This window comes from Octodon degus, unplaced genomic scaffold (assembly GCF_000260255.1).
Source record: "Octodon degus isolate 3935 unplaced genomic scaffold, OctDeg1.0 scaffold00160, whole genome shotgun sequence".
Taxonomy (NCBI): Eukaryota; Metazoa; Chordata; class Mammalia; order Rodentia; family Octodontidae; genus Octodon; species Octodon degus.
In genome coordinates this window covers 3825683-3836697 of record NW_004524736.1, presented here as the reverse complement: position 1 = coordinate 3836697, position 11015 = coordinate 3825683, and positions in this window count along the sequence as shown.

Here is an 11015-nt window from a genome sequence, read left to right as displayed (position 1 = left end):
CTCTCTGCACACTCACCGGACCTGGGCTAGGACTGGGTCTGAGTTTATCATTCTTAATAGCTGAATAATACTCCATTGTGTAAAAATACCACATCTTTTTCAACCATTCCTCTGGTGATGGGCATCTTGGTTGTTTCTATGATTTGGCTATCACAAATTGTGCTGCTATAAACATATGCATACATATATCACTATGATATGATGTTTCCAGATCCTCCGGGAAAATTCCCAGTAGAGGAATAGCTGATTTAAATGAGATTTCCAGTCCAATTTTTCTAAGGAGTCTCCACAATGATTTCCATAACAGTTGCCCCAGTCTACATTCCCACCAGCAGTGGAGAAGGGTTCCTTTTTCCCCACAGCCTCTCCAACATTTGTCATTAGGTGATTTCTTTATGATAGCCATTCTTTCTGGGGTGAGATGATATCTCAATGTTGTTTTAATTTGCATTTCGCGGATGGTTAGTGATGTGGAGCGTTTTTTCATATATTCATTCGCTGCTTTAATTTGTTCCTCTGAGAAGTGTGTGTTCATCTTGGATGCCCATTTCTGGACTGGGTCTTTAAATTTTGGGGCCCTAGTGTTTTTTAGTTGTTTATAAATTCTAGAGAGCAGACCTTTGTCTTGAGTACTTATTTGTCATGATTTTTTCCAAATTTGTGAGTTGTCTTTTCACTTTGTTGGTAATTTTTTTTGACATGCCAAAACTTCTCAATAAGAGCAGGTTCCAGTTGTTAATTCTTTCAAGTGTTTCCCATGTGACTTGATTTTTGTTCATGAACTCTTTGCCTACTCCTATATCCTCAAGAGTTCCTCCTACTTTCTCTTCCAGGAGATTTAGTGTTTCTGTTTTAATGTTTAGCTCTTTAATCCATTTTGACTTTAGTTTAATGCATGGTGATAGACCTGGGTCAAGTTTTATTTTTTGACATGCAGAAAGCCAGTTTTTCCAGCACCATTTATTAAAGAGGCTTTCTTTGTTCCAGTGAGTATGTTTGGCCCCTTTGTCAAAGATAAGGTGGCTGAGTGTGTTTGTAGGGGCTTCAGTGTCTTCTAATCTATTCCATTGATCTTCAGGTCTATTTTATTGCCAGTACCATGCTGATTTTATCACAGTAGACTTGTAGTATAATTTCAAGTCAGGACTTGTAATGCCTCTTGCCTTGTCTTTATTGCCCAGGATTGCCTTTGCCATTCTAGGTCTTTTCTGGTTCCAGATAAATTTTAGGGCTATTTTTTCCTTTCCTTTTCTTTTTTTTTTTTTTGTGGCTGTCTCAGCCTATCCAGGAGGGTGGGAATGGTGGGACTGGTGTTGTGGATCGAGCTGCAGTTCGTGTGCATGCCTAAGCTTGTCTAAGAAGTTGCTTTAGACTCCTGAGTTATCTTGCTAGCTCTGTCTTGTTATTGATATCTTCAATCACATTTATTTTATTATTATTTTTTGTTGTACCAGGGATTGAACTCTGTACTTTGCACTTGCAAGGAAAGCACTTATGCCAGTGAACTACTTCCCCAGCCCTATGGCATTTAAATTTTTTCCTGGTGTATTTTTTAGTTCAAGAATTTGATTTTTTTTATGGCTGGTGAGATAGCTAGCAGGCTATGTGCCTTCTTAGGAGGGGACAGGGACCAGGGTTCGATCCCCTGCACCATAGGCTTTACCAGCTCTGCCCCTGGGGTGCATTGAGCTGGCCACAGAGTCTAGGCATAGTGGCACACACCTGTAATCCCAGCAGTGGCGAGACTGAAAACAGGAGAATCACTATGAGTCTGAGCTGCTTAGTGAGACCCTGTACCAAATACATTTTAAAAAAGTTATTTTTCGATTTTGTAGATTGCTTCCATGCCTTTAATTTTCCTTGTTAGTGTACTGAGTTACAGTATTTCTTTGTTTTGTTTTGTTTTTTCTTCAGACTTATTGAGTTTTCTTAAAACTAATGTTTTAAATTGCCCATATTGGTTACTATTTGGTTGATTTCTAGTGCTTTATTTTTGAACATCAGTTGAGTCATATTTTCCTTAGAGCTCTTGTTATTTGATGTTATCAGGGCATAGAGTGTTTAGGATTTTATTCTAGTTTCATAATATGACATTGTGCCTTTTTATCCAGAAACTCTAAGAATATTTTCTTTGCACTGTAGCCACTTTGCTAGGTCAGCACTAGATGAGGCTGTAAGTCAAGGTTTGCCAGGCACCCCACTGTGGATGTATTGTCACTGTATCAGCACTAGGGAGTGATCCAAGCTCAGACCTGACCCAAATCTGCAGTTGGAGTGTTCAGCCATAACCATGGTAGAATCTATAAACTCTCTTGGGGTCTCAGGATATAGCTCAGCAGCACAAGCGCCTGTCTCGCATATGCAGAGTCCTGAGTTTGATTCCTGGTAAAAAACAAAAAACAAGAAACAACAACAACAAGAACAAAAACCTCTTGGGGCAGAAGTAGACCTAAACATCTTGTCTACATGCACCAGTATGTGATTAAGTGCTGGGAAATTCTGCCTACCTCTGAATAGACTCACCAGGGATCAGTCTAGGGCTGTTATGCAACCCAAACTGCAAAGCTTTGTCGTGCCCTGAGCCCATGGCTTTCTAGGCCAGCTCCAGTGGGGTTGGACTAAGGCCTACACTACAATGGACAGCCTCTATAGCTGAGGTGGACATGTGATCCAAGACTCGCTTCATCCTGCCACTGGTGATGCTAGCTGGAATAAAAGTTCAGTAAACTGGGTCTGCATGTTTCTGCCTTGTATAGCGGCCATCAGGCTCCAGTCTGGGGATAAGGGCTGATAGGATCTAGCTACACACTGTTAGTTTTCACCAGCTGGGCGCTGAGTTCTAAGGCAAAGTCTTGTACTATTTACTAAAGCTTACCCTTAGCTAGTGGAATCTTGTGCCATACTATGCTACCCAAGTTTAGGACAGTGCTGGTGAAAGCAATATTTTGACCATCAAGGTTGATGCTAAGCTGGTTGCATCTAAGTGTCAAGGCTATAGGGACATACACAGCCTGAAAGGATGTAGGTACCTCAGGCCTACTCCAAGGCTGGCAATGATGCAGATCAAAATAAGTCTGTCTCATCAGCATACAACTCTGCCTGATGGCAGGGCAGGCCTAGAGGCTCATCTGTGAGCTCTGGTCTATTGGTGGACCTTTAGTTTATATAAAAAGTGCTGGATCTCACTGAGATGGGCCTGATAGTGGGCTGTAGGATAAAGCCCTGTGCTAATTTTTATGTCTTGCTCTCCAGGAGGTAGTCTTTTCCCCAGAGACTCTACCCCTCCAAGTTGGGAGGAGGGAAGGAGCTGCCTGGCTCAGTTTGTGATTTTAGCCTGGCAGTAGGGCTGTGCTCAAAACTGGGTTTCAAGTGGAAGGCCTAATACTAGATTTCAAGTTTAAGGCTTGGCCTTCATTCCTTCTGCCTTCCCCAAGCTGGCAGCATCTCTGTCCACCCACACTATGTTGCTTAGAGGGGTGACACAGACTGTTTTCCTTCCTGCCTTCTGCAGTATAACTTTTCTTATATAAAACCAGGCACTGGACCGGGGATGTGGCTCAGTGGCACAGCGCCTGCCTAGCAAGCGTGAGGCCCCAAGTTCGATTCCCAGTACCAAAAAAGAAAATAGTAAAAATAAGACCAAAAAAAAGTCCCTTTGGAAAACAAAAACAAAAACAAAAATAAAACAACCAGGCACTATGGTCCCTCATCTGGCGTCCTTAGCTCTTGTGGAGGTAGTTCTGGGCATAAGTAGCTGCTCAAATTTGTTTTTGAGGAGATGATTGCTGGAGGATCTTACTTAGCTGCAAATATTTCTTTGCCTTCTCTTGACTAATAATTTTAACTACCTGAATATACATAAGGCTGTAAGTGCTCCCTAGTGCAACTAAAAGATTTAGTTCTTTTCTCCTCTTAAGAATACTTAGAGCTGACAACATTAATATCAACATGCATAAATCCAAATTGTTTTGTCTGCACCTGTTTCCTCCAAAAGAATTTCTCCAGCTATTTGATGGGTTTGCCTTTAATGGATGCTTTAAGCAAGAGGAAGAAGGAAAGCAGAGGGAGTCAGAGGGAGAAGAAAAAGGGGAGAGATTGAGACCAGAAGCAGTTAAAGAAAAATAAATCTTTCTTGGGCCCTCCTACCAGAATGCAAGAAAGTATATGAGGTATGAGACTGAACCATACTTAACTATTGCCACACAAATCCGAGGAGGATGGCTGTGAAGGAGATGGTGGGAGATGGCGGAGGGAAAACATTTGATCACTCAGCTGTAGGGGTTTCCTGTCCTTCTTGTTCCCCACTACTAGGCACTTCCAGCCACGTCTGTGTCATGCCCTAGGCACAGTGATGTCTCTATTTGTTACCCAGAACTTTTACCCTTGTGAAGTTGCCACTACAGGAGTGGTTTTCTTAATTTGTGTTGAGAATGACAGCATAATATTGAGCCATGGACATATTTTCCTTATTCCTCACATATTCCCCCTCCCATTTTACCTATGTTAGATTACATAAAGATCACACCATGAGGAAATGTCTGGATCTGATTAATCCCAAAGTTGCTCAATCCAGGTGTGCCCCTGGCTCTTCAGCCCTTGGGAGGGCCAGGATCTGTGTGTGTAGGTTGCTCTGGATGGAGAGACCAGTCTCAGGCTGAACTGGGCTGAGCTGATTTGGAAACTGTGCTGTGGGGCTGAGCAGTAGCAGTGATTCCTCACAGCAGACCTAAGGCTGCTTGTTCCTCAGTTCTAGATGTTTGCCAATTTTAGAACTTGGATCATTGTAGCAGAATAAAGGGAGGACTGGGGATCAGCTATGGCTACAATGTGTTTCAATAGCAACTGTTCCTGTAAGCCTGGGCAAACCGATTTGGGACTTGGAGATAGAAAATGAAAATAATGAAAAGGTCACTTTACTTAATTTTCAATTTTACTTTTATTTCTTCTCCTTCACCCTCACTCCTGCTGCCCAGACAGCCTGATTACCTTAGAAAGATGGATCAAGGATCAAGGTACTAGTTAAAATTCTAGTCTACCCTCCTATAATTATATGACCTTGGAAATTACTTAATCTCTCTGAGATTACTTTCTTATAGTGGGAATAATAATACTGGTTTTATGGTTTATCCTCAGATTAAAGAAAAGCTAAGTCATGAGGAGCCAGCACAGAATCTGAAACAAAGCTGGTGTTAAAATGCATTTGCTCCCCTGCCCAAGAATGTTAAGTGGTAGAGTTAGAAATCAGACTGTGATCCCCTGGATTTAAATCCAGTGTTCCTTAGTTACAAATGTTGCTGTAAACAAAAGAACAAATACCTGTCTTTTCACAAGTGTCTACTATGAAGTTTACTGCTGTCTTTTTCCTAGATTATTGTATTGGATTCTCACACCAGTCTTGTTTTGCAGATCAGGAAATGGAATCTTGGCAAGGGGAAGTGGCTTGGCTGCCTGGCTCAGAGCCAGCCATGGCAGATGCAGGAAACAAACCTGTTCCTATAAACCAAAGGGCCCAGGCTTTTTGTGCTATCTGGGCTGTCTCCCAGCAGAGGGCCCCATGGAGTCCTAGAAAAGTGCTGCTTGTTGAGAATTTGCGGGGCTGTGTTTCTGACTTGTCATTCTGTGCAGAAGGGGTCCTTGTCCACATTGGCCTCTCTCTAGCTGCAGCTGACCCCCTCATAATTTCTTATCAGCCTTCTAATATTTTTAGCTCAGCTATGACCCCAGCTCACTCTTGCTTTGTCTCTGTCTCTGTCTCTCTTCTCTCCTTCCTTCCTTCCTTCCTTCCTTCCTTCCTTCCTTCCTTCCTTCCTTTTTAAAATTTTGAGACAAGATCTCATTATGTCACTAAGTTTCCTGGGGTGCACCCAAAGTTGTGATCCTCCTGCCTCCCAGAGTGCTGAGATCTTAGATGTGTACCACACATATGGCTTATAGATTTGAGTAGTGATGGCCTGTTTTTTTTTCTAGGATCCAGGTCTCCTGGGTAACCCAAATACTTAAAGATGCTGACAAACTCATAGTACAGGGAACTCAGAATAACAAAGGGTACTTGGAGGCCAATGACACTCTTAAGCAGGAAGTTTTTGTCCTTTCACTTTAGAAAGGAGATCACCTCTGATGCTTGGCAAATCCATCCTTCCCTATATCCTACTGCCAAAGAACCAAATGGTGTCTTTCATATCCAAGAGAAGGAGTCTAAGCACTTAACACTGCTTTGCTTAAATATGTTTTATAAATATGTTTTACACATAAATTTTGTATTGACTGAGTGCTGTCCACACTCAAGGAGTTAGAACATAGAGTATATTAACAGTACTGGCCTTGGAAATGAGCCCTCAGTCTACGTAATTCACAGGTCCTCTGGGGCCATCCTGCCATGACATCTTCTTTACTGGGACAGCTGCCCCATGCAGAGTCAGGGGCAAGCTATGGTGGTGGCTTTTGAGTGTCTACAGTATATTTTCTAGTGAGTTTAATAAATGCACCTAGTAATGCTCAAAATTAGGATCCTAGGCATTCTCTCTATATACTCAAGGTCCCACATCCCATCTTGATCCGCCATAGTATGATCCTATCATTGAAGACTCACCTGAAATGTCACTTCATGACCGTGCTGATTTTCCTGATCCACAGGGATGCTCGGGTACTTCATCCTTTAAGATCCTTCAGTGGTTTGTTCATACTGACCTTGGAGATGGGAGTTATCTCTCATACTTCCATTTTAAAGTGTACATCTCTGTCTCCTTGATTACCCAATAAATCCCTCAAGGCCATGCTCCACACCACATTCACCTTTGTGCTTACAGGATGTTTCATAGTCTGGCACTTAGTAAATGCTCAATAGATAGCTGGGTTAAAAGCAAGAGACTAAGAAATGCCAAAATTTTACCTTCAGAATGAGAGATTTAATTTGGCTGCTCTAGCTTTCCTACTAGCTTTTCTTTAGGCATATTAGTGGATTTACTTTGTTTCCCCTGATTACTAGGACTATGACTTCTGCCAACTTGATGTAAAATAGCTTTCTTTGCTAGAAGTATAGGGGAGCTAGACCTGGTCCCACTCATTATTTTCTTCAAAGCTAACAGGAAGAACAGTGAGAAGAGAATGTAGGTGTGGCAAGTGCTAAGACTACGAGTAGCACATACCACAGTGATGTGTGTACACTCATGTTTATAGCAGCACAGTTTATAATAGCTACATCTAGGAAAGAGCCCATCAAAAGATGAGCAGATAAAGAGAATGTATTTATGTACAGTGGAGTACTTCTCTGACATAAAGAAAGATAAACTCCAGGCATTTTTAGGTAAATGGATGCACCTCAAGAGCATAATCTTAAGTGAACCAATTGGACATTCAAGCTTAAATATTGCACTGTTTCTCTTGTGTGAGAAGCCACAGGATAAATGAGCATAGCGCAGCACAGATACAGGGAAGTGGGAAGAACGTGTTCACATTGGAGGGAGAACAAGGGAGTGGGAAGAGAGAAAGGAAGAAGAGAAAACGGACAAAGAATGGAAGGAAAAATGGAACCAAAGCTTTTGTAAATAGGGAGGGAAAGAAATGTTGAAGGGAAAGGAGAGAAGTGGGAAAGAAAGAAGAATTGAGATGTACTACGTATGAGTACGGATTCACTATGATGGATGTGATCATCGTGTGTGACAAATGCATACTAATAAACCAATGCAAAGCTAAACTTCTGGCTTGAGTCTTGTGAAGTTTTTATTTTTTATGAGTACCTGTTTGAGTGCATAACTGCCGCATTCCTCATGGGAAGTTGGTACATGTAGTACACAACACATTTCACTTATTTGTTCATCTCTTTCCTCCTGCTTCCCTCTATCTGCCTATCTCCTTCCAATTTGAAAAGGATCTCCCTACTTCCTATTATTTATCACCTATTTTTGCTCTTTGTTTATACAATATTTTGAATTTTTCATATAAGGGAAACCATACAATATTTCAGCTTTTGTGTCTGATTTATTCCAGTTAATATGATCTCGAGGTACATTCATGGACCTACGAATGCCAATTTTACCTTCCTTTATTGCAGAGTAATATCCCATTGTGAAAGGGAAGGACTTTGGGAGAGACAAACTGGGACAGGGAAAAGGACGAAAGAAAGAAGTGAAAAAGATACATTTAGGTATATATGCAGGATAGTTTTAATAATTGTACTGCTGATTTCTGCTCATCTTTTGAAAGAATCAGTTGGGCCAGCGATAGATCAGCAGACTAAGCGCCTGCTTTGGCAAGTGCAAGGACCAGGGTTTGAGCCCCAGTCCCACATACCACACTGGCCTTGCCCCGTGGTTGTCCTGAGCCGGCCACCGAATCCAGGTGTGGTGGCGCATGCCTGTAATCCCAGTGCTGGGGAGGCTGAAAACAGGAGGATCACTAAGAGTCTGAGCTGTGTAGTGAGACCCTGTACCAAATACACAAAATAATGAAAGGAGCAGTTAATACTTAATTTTTTTCCGTTTTATTCTTTATATGTTTTCTTTTGAATTTCTTACAATTTTTTTGTTTTATTTTTTCTTTTTAAAATTATTTACTTATTATTATTATTATTATTATTATTATTATTATATTTTGCATTTAGTACAGGGTCTACAGGGTCTCACACAGATTGGACTCATAGGGATTCTCTTAGGTTTTCAGCCTCCCGTGCTGATTACAGGTACGTGCCACCATGCCTAGTCTCAATTGCTGTCTCAGTGTGCTCTGGGGGCGGGACCAGTAGGACAAGCTGGGGATTAAACCCCAGCGATCCCTGCATCTGCCTAAGAAAGTGCTTTAATCCGCTGAGCTATCTAGCCAGCCCCCCCTTTTTTTTTCCTTTAAACTAATCTTGCACATTTATATTTGGTAACCTAAGCAACTAAGTTGAAGATAACATCATGCAATACAGTAACCATTGTTGAATTCCTATTACTTTATTTAGTGAAATTTTGTATCATTTCTAATGTTTTTTCCATTACTATTTTGTATTTTTTTAAAAAAATTAAAAATTAAAAAAAGAATTTAGATCATTGATCCATTTTTATTTTAATTTAGCACATGGTGAGATATATAGGTCTAGGTTCAATTTTTGCATATGAATGGCAAGTTTTCCCAGCATTATTTGTCAACAATCTATTTTTCCTTCGCTGTATGTTTTTGGTTCCTTTCAACAAACCAGAATGGACTTACTTGTCTTGCTACAAGTGTAGTGTCACTTCTACCCCTCTATCTTCTTTCTCTCTTTTTACTCCAAACTCTCCATTGGGAGTAGGACAATCAATAGACCATGTGAGAGAAAGGAGGCAGGGCATGGTCCAAGGCGATGATAAAAAGCTTCAGGGTGTAAGACTGGCCATGAATGATGATCCAACCTTCATCAAGTGGCTTGGGGCATGTGGGGAAGTGCATCCAGCACAGTAAGAATGCAGGGACCAAAAACTTACACAGGATAAGCCCATTTATGTTTGATATTGAGGGAAGGCAATGAATTTACAAACTATTAGATCTGAAAGAGATATTGCTGCCTGTTTGGTCATATAGCCAAGGCTCACACAGGACAGATTGGCACCATCACAGATTAAGTTTCAGAGTAAGGTAGAAATTCTTATTCAGGTAATGAGTAGTGGCTAGATGGCAGGCAGAAGGGATGCATCACATGCACTTTGAACTAGCCAAAGAGAGCCGGCACAGTGAGCACCTCTTGGCCTCACTTTGCTCTCCACAGCTCCTGGGTCTTTTACAAAGATATAAGAAAGAGAAGGGGAGAGGCCAGTAGGATGGTGCTATTGACTCAACCAACCAATGATAACTTACTTAGGAATGCCTACCTGAGTATTATGGAGCAAAATTTTAACCCCATATAGATGAAACATAAACCATTTGAGTTATATTATATCTGTCCACTCAAAACACAGAGTCAACTTTTACTGTGTTCCAGAAACTGTAACAGGCACTAGAAAGGTATTTGACCATTGTTAAGCACAGAATATAGGTAAAAAAGTGATGTTTATAGTTCGATGTGGCAAGTACTATAATGGAGTACAAGGAAGACAAAGGGCATTGCACATAGTCTGCAAGGAATTGGGACTAATGTGTAGATGACACTTGGACTGAGCTTTAAAAAACTGGGACCAATTGGTCTTAGTTACATAGATAAGCAGCCGTTGTAAGAATGGTCTCCTTTTTATTTAGCTTCTGAACTGCAGAGATTAGGATGCCCGTGACACTATGTGTTAGCTCCTCATGCAACTAGGGTGCTAGAGATAAGCTGAACTACATCAGAGCTTAGCAATAGGGGCAGAGTTGCATGGGAGAGGGTGAGTACCATATGAAGCTTCCATTATTCTAACATAGTTCTAATAGGAGGACACGACTTCTGCCAGGAGATGCGTGTCTCCCTGCTTCCCATATTGTAGCAAAGCAAAGGGATTGTGACTTCTAGGCTCCCAAGTAAACAGCAAGAAGGAAAGGGTCCCCGTGTGAGTGGAGGAAATGTGCCTTAGGATGGGGTATTCTAAGTTGAAGGCCCATCTGGGTGTAGATGTCTAGGAGTGAGATTAAAATAGAGTTTGGGAACTCCAGGGTACAGTGAGGAGTAGAGCTGAAGATTTGGGAGGCATTAGAGTACCACTGGCCATGTGTGGGTCAGATTGCTAGCAATAAATTGCCTTTATAATGTCTCCTTAGTATCATTTTATCTGGAATATAGTTTCACTTTTCATCGTTTTGGATTACATCCAAATTATGTTTTCTCTGCCAGAATATTATATAAGTGATGTTGTGATTCCCTCAGGTTATCACATGTGGGGGCGAATTACACCCACCTTCCCCTCATTGGTGATAATAATTTTAATCACTTGGGTGAGGTGTCTCATTTCTTCACTACATACTTAATATTTTCTTCCTTAGTACTAATAAATAACTATACAAAGACATTAAAGTCTTACAAATATCTTGGTTCTTAGTAAAAAATTCCTCCAAAATTTAGCATCTTATGATGGTAGTCCACACTGTAC